The sequence below is a fragment of the Symphalangus syndactylus genome, chromosome 12 (genome assembly GCF_028878055.3).
Source record: "Symphalangus syndactylus isolate Jambi chromosome 12, NHGRI_mSymSyn1-v2.1_pri, whole genome shotgun sequence".
NCBI classification, from domain to species: Eukaryota; Metazoa; Chordata; class Mammalia; order Primates; family Hylobatidae; genus Symphalangus; species Symphalangus syndactylus.
The window spans coordinates 120,266,747-120,287,358 of record NC_072441.2 but is presented as its reverse complement, the minus strand read 5'-3'; the positions used below and the strand labels follow the sequence as shown (position 1 = coordinate 120,287,358).

Sequence of the window (20,612 nt, the reverse complement as noted above, 5' to 3'; positions counted from 1 at the left end):
GGGGCGGGGTGGGGAAGGGAGAGGAGGGCAGCACAGTGACAGGCTGGTGGGAGGAATCGGGAAAAGGAGGCAAAGACCAGAGAGATGGGAAGGGGGTGCAGGATAGAGTCAGAGGCAGGAGGAAGACACAGGGAGAGCGGCAGATACAAAGAAAAACAGGTTGGGAGAGTGGGTGTTCAAGAAGAGAGGTTGTAGGGACCCCTCAGCTGAGAGTGGATCTCACGGAGGCTCCTGTCAGGATGAAGGGAGAGAACAGAATGTGTCTGACTCAAGTACACAGAGTGTGTTTCAGAAGAGTGGGCGTTTTTTTCAAGTCGGTGCAGCTATTTGTGGCCACGCAGCCATATGGACTCTCTGGAAGCCGCTGGTGCTCTCACCTCGCTGCCCAGGCACCAGCTCCTGTGGCTTGGGGCCAGGACCACTGCCCCCCACCTTAGTGTCCCCAGGAGGAAAGGAGGGAAGCTAAACATAGACACCAACTGGAGTCGGGAATGGAAAGGTCATTTACGAGCTTAGTGCCGAGCACTTTTGGTTTCCGAAGGGTCCGGAAGTGGGACTGGCAGAGGCTGTCCTGTGGAAAGCTAGCCGCTGCTTCCTCCATGAAGGCTGCTAGAAATCCAGGGGATGACCTTCTCCTGGTGAGCGTGGGGTGGAGCCAGCTCCTCCTAGCACATCAAGGGCCGGAGAGGCCGCCCTGGTCTCTTCTAGTGGCCTGAGGCACTCACCTCTCACTTCTGCTGGGCATCTGCATGTTCTATTAGCAAGGAGATGGCCCAGGAAGGTCTCTCTCCCAAAAGATGAGCATTTTTTCTAAAACTTCCTCAGTTTCTTGGTTTACTTTGTCACCTTTCTGTTCCCTTTCACCTTTCTCCTTTTCTCGGGCTATACCTTAGATTAGGTTTGGAATTCTGACAGAATGTGGCATTAGTACCCATTTTGTTTCTACCAGCCCTTTTTCTGGTCATTTCTGGGCTCCGTGCAACCCTGAGCATCTTGGAGAGATTGCCAAGGAGAAGAGGAGAGGAGAGGGGACAGCTATGGTACATGAGGAAACGACACCTGCCTTCTGACGGGTACAGCAGAGAATAATGTGTCACAGGAGAAACGTGCCAAGTCCTTTCTCCCTCCTTTGGCTGTGTGAGGGACCACCCACCCACCTCCTGCTCCTCCCATTGCCTGTGTCCATACCTGCACCCCACCAGCCATCCACTACCTGGAATTAACAAGAGGCCTGCCAGGATTAAATGTTCTTCTGGAGGCCCATATGTAGGAACAGATTTTGTTTTTAACTTTTTATTCTAGAAAATTTCAAAAAATACATAAAAATAAAGTGAGTTGTCAATGAACCCCATGTACTAATCACTCCGCTATAAAAATCATCAACCCAACATCTCTCTTGTGCATCCCTAAACCCCATTCCCCGCACACCCACACACACCCACATAGGATTTTTTTGAAGCAATTCTAACTTACCATGTCATTTCATCCATAAATATCCATAGATACAGTTTTGACTAGAGTATTAACCCTCCAAACTCTCTCAGGCCCCCCCAAAATCAACTTAGGCCTTGGCACACACCCGCCTTTGAGGATGGGAACTCTGTGACCGCTCGTTTTCTAGGTGTATGCTTCTCATCATCTTTCCCAAACTACCCTGCTCAGAAAACCATTGTTAGAAACAAATCAGTGTCCAAGCTTGTGGACAGCTTCATCTCAGGCCTTGGGCAATCTCTCCTCTTCATTCCCAGAAGAAATCATTTTGTAAGCAAGCTAGCCTATCAGAAAACCCACCTGCATGCCAGATGTGCACAGCTGTATGCGAGCAACTGCCAGTCCATCTGCAGAACTACCTAAACAAGGGAGACATGCAATCTAATCACCAAATGACTCTCATAAATGATAGTAGCACATGCAATATTCAGAACCAATGGACAAAACAAACTTGGGCTTTCTCCAGATGGGGGAAAGACTGAAGAATAAATACTCCTTTTTTTTCCTCCAAAATTTTGATGAAATCTGTTTGTTCATTGAGCAGGAAAGCAAAGTTGTTTATGGAAATAGTTACTAGGAGGCCTGAATTTGGATCCCTTGTCTGATTGCCATCAATGGCCTTTGGCCCACAATGAATGGTCTTTCTTCATGAAACTTTTAAATAATTCATGGAACCAACTATGAAAAAGTTTATCGTTTAAAAGTCTGGGCCTGGCTGGGCACGATGGCTCACTCCTGTAATCCCAGCACTTTGGGGGGCTGAGGTGGGTGGATCACGAGGTCAGGAGATTGAGGCCATCCTGGCTAATATGGTGAAATCCCATCTCTCCTAAAAATACAAAAAATTAGCCGGGTGTGGTGGTGGGTGCCTGTAGTCCCAGCTACTTGGGAGGCTGAGGCAGGAGAATGGCATGAACCCGGGAGGCAGAGCTTGCAGTGAGCAGAGATCATGCCACTGCACTCCAGCCTGGGCAACAGAGCGAGACTCCATCTCAAAAAAAAAAAGAAAAAAGTCTGGGCCTGGAAATTTAGACATAATTACACAGATGCTTATGCTATGGTAGAAAGTGCATTATCTAACTCAGAAAGTCTAGATGCTTCCACTAACTTGTGTAATTCTGACCCTTTACTGCTCATTTGTAAAAATGACTAAATCATCATAGTTCAGCCTTTCTCCCTGTAAGCAGGTAAAGAAGTCAGGAGGTTACATGCTGAAAGGATTCTGTGAAGAGAAGAAGAAAAATTAACATTTGAATTTATTTTTTTTCCTTTAACTTTTATTTCAAGTTCAGGGGTACATGTGTTAGGTGTGCAAGTTTGTTTCATAGGTAAATATGTGCCATGGTGGTTTGCTACACAGATCATCCCATCACCTAGGTATTAAGCCCAGCATCCATTAGCTATTCTTCTTGATGATCTCCCTCCCCCAAGCTCCCCTCTGACAGGCACATGTGCCCATGTGTTCTCATCATTCAGCTCCCACCTATAAGTGAGAACATACAGTGATTGATTTTCTGTTCTTGCATTAGTTTGCAGAGGACAATGGCTTCCAATTCCATCTATGTCCCTGCAAAGAACATGATATCATTCCTTTTTATGGCTACATATTATTCCATGGTATATACATACTACATTTTCTTTATCCAGTCTATCATTGATGGGCATTTAGGTTAATTCTATGTCTTCGCTATTGTGAATAGTGCTGCAATAAACATACGCGTACATGTATCTTTGTAATAGAATGATTTATATCCTTTTGGGTATATACCCAGTAATGAGACTATTGAATCAAATGGTATTTCTGCCTCTAGGTCTTTGAGGAATTGCCACACTGTCTTCCACAATGGTTGAACTGATTGTCACTCCTACCAACAGTGTAAAAGTGTTCCTTTTTCTTTACAATCTTGCTAACATCTGATTTTTTTTTTGAGTTTTTCATAATAGCTATCTGACTTGTGTGAGATGGTAACTCATTGTGATTTTGATTTGCATTTCTCTAATGATCAGTGATGTTGAGGTTTTCTTCATATGTTTTTTGGCCACATGAGTGTCTTCATTTGAGAAGTGTCTGTTCATGTCTTTTGCCCACTTTTTAATGGGATTGGTTTTTTCTTGTAAATTTGTGTAAGTGCCTTATAGACTCTGAATATTAGACCTTCGTCAGATGGATAGATTGCAAAAATTTTCTCCCATTCCATAGGTTGTCTGTTCACTCCGTTGATAGTTTCTTTTGTTGTGCAGAAGCTCTTTAGTTTACTTAGATCCCATTTGTCAATTTCTGCTTTTGTCGCAATTGCTTTTTGCATTTTCATCATGGAATCTTTGCCTGTGCCTGTGTCCTGAATGGTATTGCCTAGATTTTCATCTAAGGTTTTTATAGTTTTGGGTTTTACATTTAAGTCTTTAATTCACCTTGAGTTAATTTTTTATATGGTGGAAGGAAGGAATCCAGTTACAATTTTCTGCATAAAGCTAGCCAGTTCTCCCAGAACCATTTATTAAATAGGGAATCTTCCCCATTGCTTGTTTTTTTCAGGTTTGTCAAAGATCAGATGGTTGTAGATATGCAATCTTATTTCTGAGATCTCTATTTTTTCTGTTTTTGTACCAATACCATGCTGTTTTGGTTACTGTAGCCTAGTAGTATATTTTGAAGTTGGGTAACATGATGCCTCCAGCTTTGTTATTTTTACTTAGGATTGTCTTGGCTATTCAGGTATTTGAATTTATTATGTTCATAAAAAACCTATATAACATGGATTGAAAATGTATAGTTCTTTTGGTTGAAGTTGGAAAAAAGTATATGTGTACATATATGTATATGTATGTATGTAGGATTTCAACTTTCTAAAAAGTGATGTAAAAAACAGATGTAAAACTCAGAAAAATATCAGACTCTGAATGGCAAATGTTATTAAACACCAAGCCTGTCAAACACAAGAGCATTCAGCTTGCTATCACCATTCTCTTGTTGATGTTCACAACATCAAATAGCTAACAGTTTCCTCCCATGAGCCCTAATGTTTCAGGTCTCCCAGGGCAAAGAGACCACAGGGCAGAGAATAAGGTTACATGGTCTCCCCAGGAAGGAGCCTTCTTCACTCTAGTCTTAGCCCTTCTGAAGGAAATCACATGCTGTCCAGCTTGGCTCAGCAACCATGATTCACAGGGTGTTTGGGATGATCAAATTCTTTGTACAGACCCTAGAGGTGACAGTAAAAGCCCCTAACTTTTCCCCATCGAGGATGGCAGCTATGACCATATCTAACCTCCATCCGTGGAGTGGAACAGTCTTTCTTGCATGAGATGGCAGAGTACCTGGGGACCACATGAGTTATGAACTCAGAAGTGGATGTGCCCTTTGTGAGCAAAGTGGAAGGGAAGGAGCTAGAATTCAAGAGGTTCTAGGTTCTATTCCTGGCTTGGCCCGGGTGATCTTGGACTGTTAAGTTTTTGGAGGGAGGCTTCGTTTGCCCACATATTCAGCGGGGATAATCATATCACCTTTTTCCAACCTTACAGCATTGAAAGGGCATCTAAACTATTGTGTAGTTGCAAACAAGTAAATTAAAAAGGAATGACCTGAAATTCTGGGGCTGTGGCACATTCACCACGACCTACCCACGGTAGACTTTAAATTCACTTGAAGATTCAAAACCCATAAATTCTGAACATGCCTTCATCCTCAGGATTACTGTTCCTTTACTCCAAGCTTTCTATCTTTTCTGACCTTTTCTCAAAGTGCAGGGCACCCTTCCTCCCTCACCTATTCCACAACCCTTGCCCCATCCACCCTTCTGGGACCTGGCAAAAATACTTCCTTCTTATTCCCTGTTTTTCACTTGATATATGAGCTTTTCACAGTGGCAGAGGGATTCTGGGAGTTTCATCTTCTTGCTTTTCCTTGAGTGACATGTGCACCAGTCCATGGTAGAACTTCGGTGGCAAGTGACTTTCCTGGAGAGAGGTGCCTGGAAACATTTAAAGCTGGGCCCATAGCAAATCTGCCCAACTTACCACCAAAGACTGTGCAGGGCCTTTGAGGATCTCCTGCTTAGCTCCCCCTAAATCAATTTCCCAGCCCAGCAGAGAAACTAGGCAGGGTTGTATTGAATCTATCCCCCTCTATTGCCCCTCACTGCATTCCCAAATCACATCTGGCTCCTAGCCTCTCTTCCAACCAGTATTTAATCCTCAGTGGTGATCCTTTTAAGAAATTTAATTTCACCCTCCATTCTTCCTTTCCCACCTAACTTTGCCCATAAAAAACAATCTTGGGAATTTCTAAATTCTGACATCATATAAAAACTTCTTTGTTCTGCAAAGTACTCATTTTCAATGCCTAATCCATCTCCCAGCACCATTCCCAGTGATGCAGTGCATGTTCCCGGGGTTTATGGATCTCTCATTTGCTGGCTGCTTCTTACAACAGCTTGGAAGTTCAGCCTTTTAAAAATCAATCTGCCTCTCTGCTTTCTTGCACCCCACCTCACAGTTTGCACAGAATGGCAGTCTGTGCACTGAAGTCTCCTGAAGATATTACTATCTCTTACTTTTGGAACCACCCTTATGCATGCCAGAAAACAGCTCAATGCTCTCACCCAAGGCCCACCTGAGACCACTCACAGCCATCCACACACTCTCCTGCACACACCTTCTGTCCTTGAGTGGCAAGTTCAAAATCCAAAGTACCATCAGAGAGACATAACTAAATTCCTAATAAGTGATCAGGAGAAATAAGATAAAGAATAATAACTAAAATAACAATTCCATTTGGTATTAAAAACAAGAGGCACTACCTTTTTTTGGAAACTTACCATGTACCAGGCACAGTGCAAAATGCTTTACCAGAACAATGATTCCTACGAAGTCTTTGGTGGTGGGTACTCTGATTATCCCCATTTTCAGATGAGGTTGAGGCATGAGGAAGCAGGCGCCTTGCTCAAGATCACAGAAGCAGGGATTAAGGGAGTTTTGGTTAATCTTAGACTGTCTGACTCCAAAGCATGGGCTTAGCTTTGAGGGGAGGATGATTGGCCAGGGGAAGAGCTACAGAAAACCATGGTAGCCACATGGGTAGGGTGGAAGAAAAGGGAGAAAGCAGTTTCCAGAAGGAAGAAGGCAAGCAGTGTCCAAAATCAAAGGATGTCGGGAAGATCATCAAATAAGTATGCCTTAGAGCTGGGGTCCCCAACCCCTGAGCCATGGATGGGTACCAGTTCATGGCCTGTTAGAAACCGGGCTGCACAGCAGGAGGTGAGTGGTGGGCCAGTGAGCATTACCACCTGAGCTCCACCTCCTGTTGGATCAGTGGCAGCATTAGATTCTCACAGAAGCGTGCACCCTATTGTGAACTGCACATTTGAGGGATGTAGGTTGCGTGCTCCTTATAAGAACCTAGTACCTGACTAAAACACCAAAAGCAATGGCAACAAAAGCCAAAATTAACAAATGGGATCTAATTAAACTAAAGAGCTTCTGCACAGCAAAAGAAACTATCATCAGAGTAAACAGGCAACCTACAGAATGGGAGAAAAATTTTGCAATCTACCCATCGGACAAAGGGCGAGTATCCAGAATCTACAAAGAACTTAAACAAATTTACAAGAAAAAAACAAACAACCCCATCAAGGAGTGGGCAAAGGATATGAACAGACACTTCTCAAAAGAAGACATCATTTATGCACGCAACAAACATGTGAAAAAAAGTTCATCATCACTGGTCATTAGAGAAATGCAAATCAAAACCACAATGAGATACCATCTCAAGTCAGTTAGAATGGTGATCACTAAAAAGTCAGGAAACAACAGATGCTGGAGACGATGTGGAGAAATAGGAAAGCTTTTACACTGTTGGTGGGAGTGTAAATTAGTTCAACTGTTGTGGAAGACAGTGTGGCAATTCCTCAAGGATCTAAAACAAGAAACACTATTTGACCCAGCAATCCCATTACTGGGTATATACCCAAGGGATTATAAATCATTCTACTATAAAGACACATACATGTGTATGTTTATTGCAGCACTGTTAACAATAGCAGACTTGGAACCAACCAAAATGCCCATCAATGATAGACTGGATAAAGAAAATGTGCCACATATATACCATGGAATAGTATGCAGCCATAAAAAAGGATGAGTTCATGTCCTTTACAGGGACATGGATGAAGCTGGAAACCATCATTCTCAGCAAACTAACACAAGAACAGAAAACCAAACACCGCATGTTCTCACTCATAAGTGGGAGTTGAACAACGAGAACACATGGACACAGGGAGGGGAACATCACACAAACAGGGCCTGTCGGGGGGTGGGGGGATAGGGAAGTGATAGCACAAGGAGAAATACCTAATTTAGATGATGAGTTGATGGCTGAAGCAAACCACCATGCCACGTGTATACCGATGCAACAAACCTGCACATTCTGCACATGTATCCCAGAACTTAAAGTATAATTTAAAAAAAAAAAGAACCTAATGCTTGATGATCTGAGGTGGAACAGTTTCATCCCAAAACCATCCTCTACCTCCTAGTTCATGGAAAAATTGTCTTCTCTGGTGAAACCAGTCCCTGGTGCCAAAATGATTGGGAATAACTGCCTTAGAGTGACTTTGGGTCGGTTAAATCACTCTGCTAAACCTGGATTCTTCATCAGAAGGATGGTGATGACAATACATTCCTCATGAACTGTTGTGAGAACAAAATAAAAAATTATATATAAAATGCTTGGCATGGTGCCTGACACATGGTAAATACCCAATAAATGTTAGCTGTTACTATTATTTAGTCTGAGCCATTGCAAACTCACTGTGCCTGGCTCAATTTTATTCTATATGAATAAACATTATACTAAATCCCTTGGCATACAAGATTCCCATGGCCAGTTCCTTTTCTGTCTTGAAAAGTTGGGGGAGAGCTGTGATACCCCAGAAGAATCTTTTCTAGGATGATAAAGGGTCCAGCATGTGTGGCAGGAAAAGCTGGGAGTGAGTGTCTAAATTCATCTGCCTTTAAATTTATCTTCTCTCAGTCCACACCTTCTATGTATTTAGTGGCAGACCAGAAATTTGAGGACCCTAAAATTGGATGTAAGTTCTGCTATTTTTGACTGTGCCCACCCCACCCCAAACCCTTTCTCTTTGCCAATGTCCTGTGTGCTCCTTGGCCTATCGCTTGGTCTCTGAAAGGGACAAGGTCAGGGAGATCTGGGAGCCAATGGCTATCAAAGAAAGAAAATGCATTCTTTGCTACTTATGTCTTTGTCCTCTAAGCTGTTTACAGTTTGGGGGAAACTTCCAGTGCTGTCAAGCTCTCTTGTGCCTGCTCTCTTGTGCCTAATGGTGGACTCAGTGAATCCACCATCAGAGATTTTTTTGGTTGGCCGACAGACTGGGGCTGGAGGGAATCAGACACTTGGAGCCTGAAATGCCAAATGCATCAGTCTAATTTATTCAGACACATTTTCATCTGGGTATTTTCTATACTATCAAACTCTGTATCCTTCAGTGAAGACATTTGTCTTAGCTGAATAAAATTTCTTAATGGTTTAATAAAAAGCACTTAACTCAGTTTTCTTAGTTTTATGAGTGCCTTGAGGTCCTTTAGGAGAGCAAACTTCTTTGCTGGGATCATTGAGGGAAACATAATTATTTTTCTGCCTTCTGATATGTTATCTTCTGGAAGGAACAGTTCCAGATGCTCATCATATGCTCACAAACTCTCTGAAGCTCCATCGAAGGGCAGGTTATTCTCAGTGATGAACTAAATGGTGTTCCTTCTTCCGTCCACAGCTGACCTACCAGTCCCTTCAAAGACATCTCTGCATCTTTATTCCTTTCTTTGCCGAAATAGCATCAGTATCATTATCATCACCAATTTGTTCTGTTCAGAATAAAGAGAAAAGAGTCTGGAGGTCAGTTAGAACCAAATGCCAGGAGCAAAAAGCCAAACAGGAGATTAGGTTAGTAGAAATTTCATGAGAACAAAAAGAATTGAGGAAGGGAAGGAGGAATAAATGTAAAGAAACAGGGAAGACTCAGAAAGAGAGACAGAGAGAGAGGGAAAGACTAGGAGAGCCAGGAAACAAGACACAGGCCAGGGGAGGACGGACTGCAAAAGGAAAGAGTGGAAAGGTAAGGGAAGGAAATTTAGTAAATAAGAAGCCAAGGTAAAGTGAAGAACTGGAACATAATACACGACCAGCAGAAACACAGCAAGAATCATAGAAAGCGAAAGAGAAAGAGTGGGAGTGTAGACAGAAAAGGAGGAAGAGGATAAAAAGAATATGTGGGGTGGGAGAGAGGAAAAGTAACACATTTAGGAATTGCGGATGGTTGGAATGGAGAGTTTCATTATTGAAAATGAGCATAGAGATGGTTTTCATTTTCCCAATAAGTAAATAAAGGCATGAGGGTTAAGTGACCTTTTATCCATCTGATTTCCATTCATACAATTGAACAATTATTTATTGTGCACCTTCTGTGTGCACTGCATAGTGCCAGGCACCAGGGACACAGTGTTGAATAAGGCAAACAAGGTCCTTGTCCACAAGGATCTCACGGTGCAGCGGGGGCATATGGACAAGTGAACTGGCCAGCACCATGATGTGAGGGTTAGGGTAGTGCTGGAACCATGGGAATCTTGCAGAAGAGTCCCAGGACAGTCATGTGTGTGTGTGGCATGGGCAGCAAGAGGGGTAGGTGACAGTGCACCTGGCAGAGTGAAACACAAACCAAAAGGCTAGCCTCCAAGAGCCCTCCAGCCTCAGAGATGCTCAGCCACAGAGCCTGGACTGCAGCTCAAACTCGTAGTTCCCAGCCCCCACCATCTGGCTCCCTTGGGGTTTGGTTTTGAGCCCTTCAAGGCCCGACATCCTGATAACTCATCTCTAACCTACATATGAAGGATCAAATCCAATAGCAGCCTCGTTTCCCATCTGTCATGGAATCGCTCAGTGTCTCTCTCTCCTCTTCAGGATCAATTGCAAACTCCTAACATCCAGGCCCTTTTCCTTCTGGCTTGTGTTTACACTGTGCCCATTTTCTTACTCACTCTCCTGTCTTTCTGTCATGTTCCAGCCATACCGAAGTGCTTGCAGGTCTGTGAAGAGGCCTCCATTCTTTTACAGGTAAGGAGCCCCTGCTGGGACATGTTTCCTGTCCCTGCCCCACCTGCCCTTACAGTGCCTTTGATATACACTTTGAACTCACCCTAAGATTCAGTCCAGATTCCACGTCCTCTCCTTCTGCTCCTGAAAAGTTTTCCTCCACTAACCTCTCTCGCTGAGCCCAGGCAGGTCAGGCATCTCTTTCCCTAGGCCCTCACTGCACCTCTCTCATAGCAGTTACCACACCTGATGTCTTAACCATCTCTTGACTAGCCTGTCTTTCCCGGTAGGCTACAGGGCCTTTGAAGGCATGGACTGGAGCCTGTTCATTCATCTGTTTACCACTGGCATCTGGCATAGCTCCTTGCTTACACAAAGTGTTTCGCAAATGTTTAGGGAGCTGACTTGAAATGAGTCCCCAGTAAGTTGAGTTGCAGGCAATCCCTAATTCAGTTTGAAGGGATTGCTCAACCCCTCTTCCCATTTCATACAAGACACATTTTGATCTGCAAAATGGAATGGCAGACTTTCCCAGGAGCACCCACCAGGTGAGGTTTCCGTTAGGTGAGGTCTTGGTACTGTTCCTGATTGTGCTGGTGCACAGACAAAGCCCAGAGAGGGTGACAGGCTCGAATTTGTGCTCTCTTAGTACAAGCCTCACATTTTATAGAACCTTAGAGAAATTTCAGTGAGTTTGGCTCCTGTAATCAATCACGAAGGGAGTAGAGGGATCTTAATGCCTTCATTTATTGGATTGTTTCTAGCCAGTTAATTCATTCATATTAATATACTCAATTGATAATTATGAAGTGCCAGGCTAGATGTTCACCTTCTTAGGGCGTCTTCTCAGTGTACATTTATTTTCATATGCCTGGGATACAGAATGTTACTGTTATTTGCTGAGTAAACTTTAATCAGCATGTTCCTCATTGGTCTATGGTAGCATATAAGCTTATGGTTCCTGCGATTCATTTTATCTTTTTAAATTTAATAAGATACAACTTGGATGGCCATTAAGGGTCTCCTGTTGTGTGTGCAAGAGCCCAAAACTAACATGGATAAAATTAACTCTGGTTCATCATGTTCAGCAAGACAAGTTTTATGCCTTCCGGTCTCCTAGCCAGGCCACAAAGGCAAAGTCTGGGAAGAGCTGTTTTCACTTTCCTGTATCCATGTGACATAAACAATATGACAGTTAAATAGGTCTGATTAATGTGGTCATCTTGGAAGCTGATTTGCATCACCACAGTGCAGCCTAGTAGATTTCATTCACTCGTTCTTTCGTTCAACAAACATTTATCAAGGACTCTGTGCTTGTTCTTGTGCCAGTTGCTAGCACCTAAAGATAAAACTGTGTCTGCCCTTGAACTTACAGCTTACATATCCAGAACATGACAATTAACTGACCCCTCACGGCTGGTGTGTAGTGTGACAACACGAGGCAGGGTGTGGTTGTGGAGGCTGAGTGCATCAGGTGAGCTTCACAGAAGAAGCAACCCTTAGACACTATTCAGTTGGCTCTGGTACAGAGGAATGACAACCAGAACAGACATGGTTCCCAACTTCCCGCAGGAGGCAGCAGGACAGTGCTTTCTGGGCAGACGTGTGTGCTTGTTCTTAGAGAAAAGTTCTGTGTCAGTCTAGATTCCCAAGTTCCTATTCAGGATGCCAGAGTAAGGCTGGACCTTGAGGATGACCTGGAATACTGTCTTCTAGTAGTGCTACAATTAGAAAGACACACAAAAAAGCAAAACCCATTTAGCCAATGGTCAATCCCTCCATGGGCCCACCCACCACCCTCTTTTCCAAGTCAGCCACAAGCATGTAGTCTGATCAGGTTTCCGCTCTGATTATTCTGCCGGGGCTGTGTCTCATTCTACTGTGTTGTGACGCCTCAGCTGCATTGGCCATCCACGGGCTGGGAAAGTGTCCTGTCCTCTCCAAGCAACAAAGGGGATAATCCCTTGTCTCTACCTGAAAATTCCTCCAACGAGGGTCTTACTGATGGAAGGAAGCACACTGGAACTCATCTCAGAATCTTATGCCCAAAATCAACCTTTAGGATGACTGAGAATTTCCCATACTCCAGGCTCTCCTTTCAGGCACAGATGTTGGAAAATGTTAACAGTGGCCTCTACCGACCAGATCTAGTATTACCACATACTTAAATCTCGTCCAGATAATTCATATTCATTCATTTATTTGCTCACTCATTCATGAATCAGTAATTTTTCAGCAAACATTTATTGAGCATTTACTGTAAGATAATGCTATTCACAGGGTGAAAGGATGAATGCCCCAATCTCCTTTCCCTAATCCCACGTTTTCTCTCTCGCTGCTCCAGACAATGCCTGAAATGTACAAATTTATGTCTCCTTGGTCTTAAAGCATGCTAATCCACAGTGACAACGCAGAAGGTTTTCAGTTCAAACTTACAGATTACTCCTTGGTAGTCATTAACACTTTAGTAGAAATTAGTTTATTCTGTCAGAAAAAGGCAAACTTTGGGTGAATAAATACAGAACCATGTAAGTTTTGATTAATAAAATGGATAAGAAGTGATCTAGGCTATGCTTCCAACATGAAGTAGTGCAATGAGACTCAAAGAGCTAAAAAAGGCAGGGGGGAATTTAAGCCATTAGGCACTTGGAGAAAAGAGGGAGGTCAGAAAAAAAGGCAGTATGAATAGTGGCTTTGGAGGATATGTTCTGAATTCAAATCTGGCCTCTCTCATTTACTAGCATCCGATTTCAGGTAAGCCTCTTAACCTCTGTAAACCTTCCTCCAAAATCCTCATATAGCATGTGGGAACTAAGCCATGAATGTCATGTGAAGTACTCAGCACGACGCTGGGCATAATATTAGCATTCAGTAAACATGAGTCAAGTCATTATGACCAGAGAGAAGGAATAGGCTATAAATGAGGCTGTGGAAACAGCAGCGCAAACTCGACCCCTACCTCTTTTTCTTTTCTTTTCTTTTCTTTTTTTCTTTTCTTTTCTTTTCTTTTCTTTTCTTTTCTTTTCTTTTCTTTTCTTTTCTTTCTTTCTTTCTTTCTTTCCTTCTTTCTTTCTATCTTTCTTTCTTTCTCTTTCCTTTTTTCTCTCTCCCTCTTTCTTTCTCTCTCCTTCCTTCATTCCTTCCTTCCTTCTCTCTCTTTCTTTCTTTCTTCTTCATGTTTTTTTTTTACTATGTCCAGCCCTCCCTCTGCTCATCACATTCCCTGGGCCACTTGTTGGTACTGCCTTCTCAACTTTATGCAGCTCTCCTGCAGTGAGCACAGGCTTCAGGGCATATCCAAGCTCCTGACTATGCAGCTGGAGAATGGAGCCAAGGATCAGTCCAGAGACACGTAGGAGGAGTCCTTGGGTCACTGTCAGTTCTGAGTCTGGGAGGAAGGCCTCATTAGTGCACATGGGCAGACGAGTCCCTGTGGTCATTCCTGCCTGTCCTCCCTCTGCTCCTTCTCCTACTTGGCTGGTATCACCACCTGACCTTGCACCTTCTGAGGAACATGAAGATAGGAGCTCCTTCTTAGTATTTATCTAGAATCTCTCCAGAATTCTATTCCTGGAGATTTGAGGTAGATTGGTGGATGGTTATGCATTTTCCAAAATTATCATGCCTCATTAGCTTGGTTCAGAAGTAACTGGAAAATGCGGCTACCCACAGCAGCTGGGAGGTTTTTCAAAGGAAACTACTAGCCACAAAGCATATCAGAGGGACTTGATAAGATCTTCAGAAGCCCACATATCAGATTGAGGATTCAGTTGCCTCTGTGAGTCAGTAATCAGTGAGTGGCCAAGCAGTGCTGTTATTTTAGCTTGACGTCAAGGCAGTATGTGGGGCCGATCTGAATATAAACCTCAGAACTCTGGCTGCCACGTTCAGCCAGGAGACCTAGGTGCAAAAATTGCTGATGCAGCTCATGGAAAACCTGAGAATTTAGGGAGCTGAATTTGAGGTGATAGGTCACCAGGATTAAAATCCCTAGGGAGGAGAACAAGGTGAAGTCTACCCCACCCACTTGGAGAGTCCGCACATGAGCAGCCTAATCATCCGCAGATGGAAAAGACTGAAGCAAGTCAGGCTCTACCTGGGAATACCGCATTGTTGGTGGGGGGAAACTTGTCAGGGAACCCCTGGGAGGGCCCTCTGAATGTATTTTAACCCAACGCTAGGAAAATAGTTGCCCCAAATTGCTCTAGGAAACCAGAGTTAGACCATCAGTGGAGAGAGTGTCTTTCCCATCTCAAAGGAGGGGGCAATTGGGCAACCATTTAGGGAGCCAGAGAGTCAACATGGGGTGAAATCTTGCCAGAGATTGAGAACAAATTTCCCATGGTTTGAATCCCAGGACTACCTTGTGTGTAATCTTGAGGAATTTTTTGAACTCTTCTAAACCTTAATTTTTTCTACCTGTCAAATGGAGGTAATAGTGTCAAGCACCTATTGTAAAGATGAAATAAGGTAATATATTTAAAGGGCTTTGCAAAGGTAAATGGTAAGAGTACACAGACTAATGTAACCCATATGCCCCAGGATTTACTAGCCTGTAACCATAGTCTAAAGTCCTATTTCCTTTTAATGTCTGCATTTGTATAGTATGAGCCCCACTGGCCTAATTGCCAGTGATCATAAGTAGAATTTAATAAGAGAATGCTGACAGCTTAAGCACAATTTCTGGAAAAAACAAGAGCAGGTCTTACCACAGGGAGGCAGCCACATTATCTTTTTATATAAACGAGGTCCCCGATCTCCTTTTCCTCAGCGGCAGGAAACTGAGCCAGGCATGGATTGTCCCTCCTTTTGTACAGCATCACCCTGGAGGCTGTCTGAAGGAAAGTGCAGCTAGTGGATTTTTTTTTTTAATGTAGGGAGGGTAGGTGTCCCCAAAGGACGCTGGGCTGGATAGAATTCATTCACAGACACAGAAATGATCCCCATGGTAGCCTCTGCCCTACCTCTTGAACCACACCTCAAAGGTAATTTAATGTTTACAAAGCACATAGACAGAGAAGTGGAGGCACAGAGAGCTGGGGTGATTTTGTCCAAGGTCAGACCATGAATCAGTGTCTGGCTTGCACTCCATTTCTGCCCTCCATTGCACTCTGCTTTCTTTCTAAATTCATCCAAGTCCTGCCTGCTCCATTCCTCTTCCTTCTTCTCTTCCTCCCATACTAATGTTGCCCCACGTGGACAATATATGCACACATATTGAAAGTTGGTGCAAGTTTTCTCACTTGAAAACTGTGTAGGACTGTGTACAGAAATTAAGCTGGGAGTTTCTAATTATCCACCTAAAAAGAAATGCCAACGGAGTGAAAAATCCAAGAGAGCAATTACACACAACCCCAAATGGTTTATTTTTAGTTGAAAATAAAATGTGTGCCCCTCTATTTGCAGCATATTTAATTTCTCTATTATGCTTTGCCCAAGTGAATTTGCATTCTTTGAGCACCCAGCAAGTGACAGTGTAGGCAGTGAGCCACCCAGAAGCATGTTGGGTGGCAAAAGAAGCCAGCTGGAGATTAAGCACTTGCTCTGCAAAGATCCACACTAGCTGGCCTATCCACACCCCCGAGGATGATCAGTCAGAAGCTGAAGGACTGCATAAGGGAGTGAAACACTCCGCTCAGGGAGATAGAATGGACAGGGAACCTGTAACGCTTTCTTCCAGCCCTGTGTTTGTATAAGAACTGACTGAGTATATGTTGTACATGCGTGCCTCCATTAGAACAACCTTCATCTAATTTTCTCCCAAATGCTTTCCTCTCTTTCTTCAGATCCTCCACTTAATCCCTGACCGGCCTGCTCTCATTCCCAAGCCAGTAGCATCTTTCTGGGCCTCATATTTGTATGGTTTCTATTGTGCTGGGCTTGTCCATTTTCATTAGATGGTGCACTCCACAGGGCAGGGAGCCAGGGCCCCATGCATGGGCAAAGCACTATGTATGCCCAACACTTTATAAACAATACAAACAGACAAGAAATTGGTTAATGGCTAAGATAAGCAGTTGACACAAAAATCCACATGTAGATAGCATCACAGTGAGAGGTAAAAGCACAGCTCTCCACGTGGGGTTATAGGAAGGAAGCTCTTCAAAAAGATAAATGTTACAACCCAGAAAATTTCATCAGCAAAAATATTCTAGGCAGGTTCCTCTGAGTATGTGTGGAACATATGAAAATGGCATATCTCCTCTTACGCGGGAGCTAGAAAAGAAATGTTATTAGTGGGAATGACATATGTGAGCTTCACTGTGAATAAATATACAATGTCTATATATATATATTATATGCATAATAATAATAATACCTCAAATCTATATGGTGCTTTCCTTCCCAGGAACTAAAAATGATTCATGGTTGTTATTATCTCATTTATCCTTACAGATATTTTCCCTTATATTTTGCTAGTGTATCACCAAAATACAGAAACATTTAAGAGCCATTCTTTTGGCTCTCCTTTCCCATGAAGTCCTGTCTCTCCATTATACTCTCCTTAAAACATAGTTAGAGGAAGGAACTGTAATTCTATTACAGAATCCTACAATTTATTCATAGGCCTAGATAATAGATGCTCCCTAGTGCTGTTACGGGTCTCTAGAGACCAATAGTTATGAGTTTGCTGCCCTCACCCACATTCTGAGCTTCCAGAGTTCAAATTCCCAAAGGGTCACCATTTAGGGTTCTGGTAATATGTCAGCTAATATGTCTCTATTACTTTACAGAACAGTGGTTGCATACAATGATGTTATTACCTGATAATGCTTTTGCAAAAATCAGTTAGCAGATAAATTACTCCACTTTCCAGCACCCCTGAAGAGAGACTGTTAGGTTTTTTATTATGAGGTGTAGCTTTGGGAGGATGGGGAGGAAGTGTGGAATGTGAATTATTTCAGACAGCTCCAAAGAAGGGAGGCCCAAAGAGCACCAATCTCAGGCTAGCCTTCGGAGGTTTCTAAGCAAGAGGACACTGAAGACTGTGGATCGGGTGCTCAAAGTAGTATCTCAATGAGATGTCAGATGGGAAAGCGGAGTGGGGAGCATCAAAGCTACCTACAGAGCAGTTCCTCCCAAAAGCAAAATGGAAGTCTGGGCAGCATTCTGAGCTAGGAAAGTACTTTTGCCATACATCATCTACTTATGCTCTAGGAAATCTTGTCAATTAGACTCTAGAAAGCCCATTTTATAGATGTGTAAACCAATGCCCAGAGAGCCTGTGGTTTTCCTGAGATCACCTTGTCCTGTGATCATGGCAAGCACCAGGCTGCTTCTAGGCTCTGGGAGACAGTTAAGTGGTCACTGAGGACTCTCACCTCTTGTTCTCAATGCCCAAGGATGGAGTGGAGCAAGAACAAGATAACAGGTTACCAGGCATAGGTGTGTTGATAAATTTGTGGCCACTGGACAACATCACATTCCCTTGATTCTCCAACTTGGGCTGCGTTTGGTCTTCCTGTTCAGCTCTCTTTTTTTTCACATCATTGGCTTTAATGTTCCACTTATCCTGCAGAGATAGCTTATACCTTAAAATATCATTTCATTATAGGACGATTGAAGGTTAGAGGGGAAGTTAGATACTCTTAAAGAAATGCCAGTTTTAGTCCTTAGATTGCTCAAATTGCTCATTATTTCTTGGATTCTCCTTCTTATATTTATGTATTGACAATAAGTAAGTTGGGTAAGAATGAGTTTTTTTTTTTCCTCATCCAGGATAGGAAAAGGAACACATGGGGTTCTTAATTCTACTTGAAGAGTAATTGCCTTCTTGAAGGAAGCAATCTGGATTTTGAAAGATGAACATAAATTTGCCAGTTTAATAAAAGAAGGAAAAGAGTATTTCAGGATACAGGGTCCAGCAGGTGCAAAGGCACAGTGGCACCATCCCAGAACTGCATGATCCTAGAACTGTAAGAATTTTGCATTTGTGTAGCAGAAACTTCCAGTAATGGGAAACAATAGGAAATAAAGCCAGAGGAGTATATAAAAGTTTAGGTTTTTAAGGACCCTTTTGTGCCAAAGGGCTTGATTGTATTCCTGTCACCCCTGAAAAGCCAGCATGTCCACAACACTTACGTGTCATCTCATGAAAGGGCGTAACCAACTCACCAACACTGCCATGCTTCCTCCCCAAGCCCTTTGATGATAGAGATCATAAGCAGAAAGGTGCCATCATCCCTAAATTTACTTCGGCAGAAAGGTGTAAGAGAATGGGGAGATGATGCTAGGGGCAAGGAGACCAGATGAAAGATATGGAGAAGACTCCAGATGAGTTGATGAGAACCCACAGGGAAGCAGTGCCAGGGAATAGAGGGAAGGCAGGAGTCAGGGGACATGGTGGCGGTGGGAAGGACTTGGTGACTTGGGTGATAAAGAGCTCACTGGGCATCCCGGGGGTCTCTGGGATTATATGAGCAGCTGTTGCTATAGACTTCCTCTTCTTGAGTCCAAGCCACTTCTGCCCTTAACAAACATTTAGAGAACATTCTCTGTATGCCTGGCATTATTCTAAGCACTAAAAAATATTAACTAATTTAATCCTCACAGCAGTCCATGAAGTCAGAGAGGTCACCTAGCTGGTATGTGTTAGAGCCTAGGTTCCAGTGTCTGTGCTTCTGACAGCTAGGCTATGCTGTCTTTCAGTTCATTCGGTAACATTCAACAAATACAAACTGAGCACCTTCCTACCTACGCAAACATTTTACCCATAGTTATAAGCACAGCCTCCTCATGCAGCATGTTCCCTCTTACCAATGGCAACATTTAAAGCACTCTATTTTCAAGAAGTTTCCAGATGTCCCCATTGACCTCACTCCAGGGCACACATGGCTACGGATGCCCTCTCATGCCCTTGGATCGCTTTCTTCTCCCTAAGAATGAGCTCAGAGCCCACTGCTCCAATCTCAAGCTTGAGATCTTGTTCTAGTTTGCTCAGGCTGCCATAACAAATCACCAGAGCTTAGGTGGCTTAAACAACAGAAATGTCTTTTCTCCCTGTTCTGGAGGTTGGAAGTCCAACATCAGGGGCCAGCAGGGTTAGCCCTCTCTGAGGCCTCTCTGCTTGGTTTGTGGTCTCTTCACATGGCTGGCCCACTGTGCACATGCACCCCTGGTGCCTCTGGATGCCCTGATCTCCTCTTAGAAGAACACAAGTCATTGGATTAGGGCCCACCCTAATGGCCTCATTTTAATTTAATCATCTCTTTAAAGGCCTTATCTGTAAATATGGTCAAATTCTGAGGTTCTGAGAGTTAGGACTTCAACATAGGAATTTGGTAGGACACAATTTAGCCCATAACAGGTGTCTTCTCCCCATTGTGTCCACCTACCTGGCTCCTAAATGCAACTTCCTCCCAAAGACACACCTCTGGGAAGATCTCATATTATAGAAATAAAGTGTACTAAATCCAAATATATCCTTCAGTAACATGGATCCTTGCAAAAATGGAGAATTTGTGTGTGTGTGTGATTCCTAAAATGATACCCCTCTGTCTTGCTTCCACAGAACGGCTTGTGCACTGACAGCTCAAGGGGAGGAAATGGTGATAAAAGCATACAGGCTGGCCATGAATCTCCTCATTTTAATACATTTCATTAAAACCGGCATTTTTTATTACAAAGACCTGACAAAGTGAATATTAGACAGAAATGCGTGTTAAGCTGCCATTGATCTTTCTGCGTAGATTGTACATTAAAGAGTGCACTTTCACACTCTGTTAGCCGCTCCCACATAAAAGGGAAGCAAGAATCAAAGACAAAGTGCTTCAGCCTTATCCCTCCAGCATCACTATGGCTACCCAGTAGGGTCTAGTGAGCAGAATCAGACAAGGGGCAGGAGCCACCCAAATCCCATGTCCAAGGCTCTGTAGACATTTGGGCCCTGGCCATCTTCTCTTCCCACTTGACCAGCTTTCCACCATGGCTGAGAAGTCACTGCCAGTGCATTGGGTCATTTTTCCCATCCTAGAGCTTCCATTCCCTAGGAGAGGACCTGAGTTGCTCCATTTCT

General features: G+C 43.3%; 1 protein-coding gene across 2 annotated transcripts in view; it reads left to right on the top strand.

Moving 5' to 3' along the window:
- Window positions 1-20,612, top strand: part of TNR (tenascin R) — a 429,220-nt gene that overhangs the window by 256,895 nt on the left and 151,713 nt on the right. The window contains exon 3 of one of the 2 annotated variants that reach the window (XM_063625141.1): window positions 10,569-10,618. The exons of the other annotated variant lie outside the window; for it this stretch is intronic. The gene's annotated coding sequence lies outside the window, so the exon portion shown is untranslated. The remainder of the gene's footprint in view (window positions 1-10,568; window positions 10,619-20,612) is intronic. 2 annotated transcript variants of the gene reach the window in all.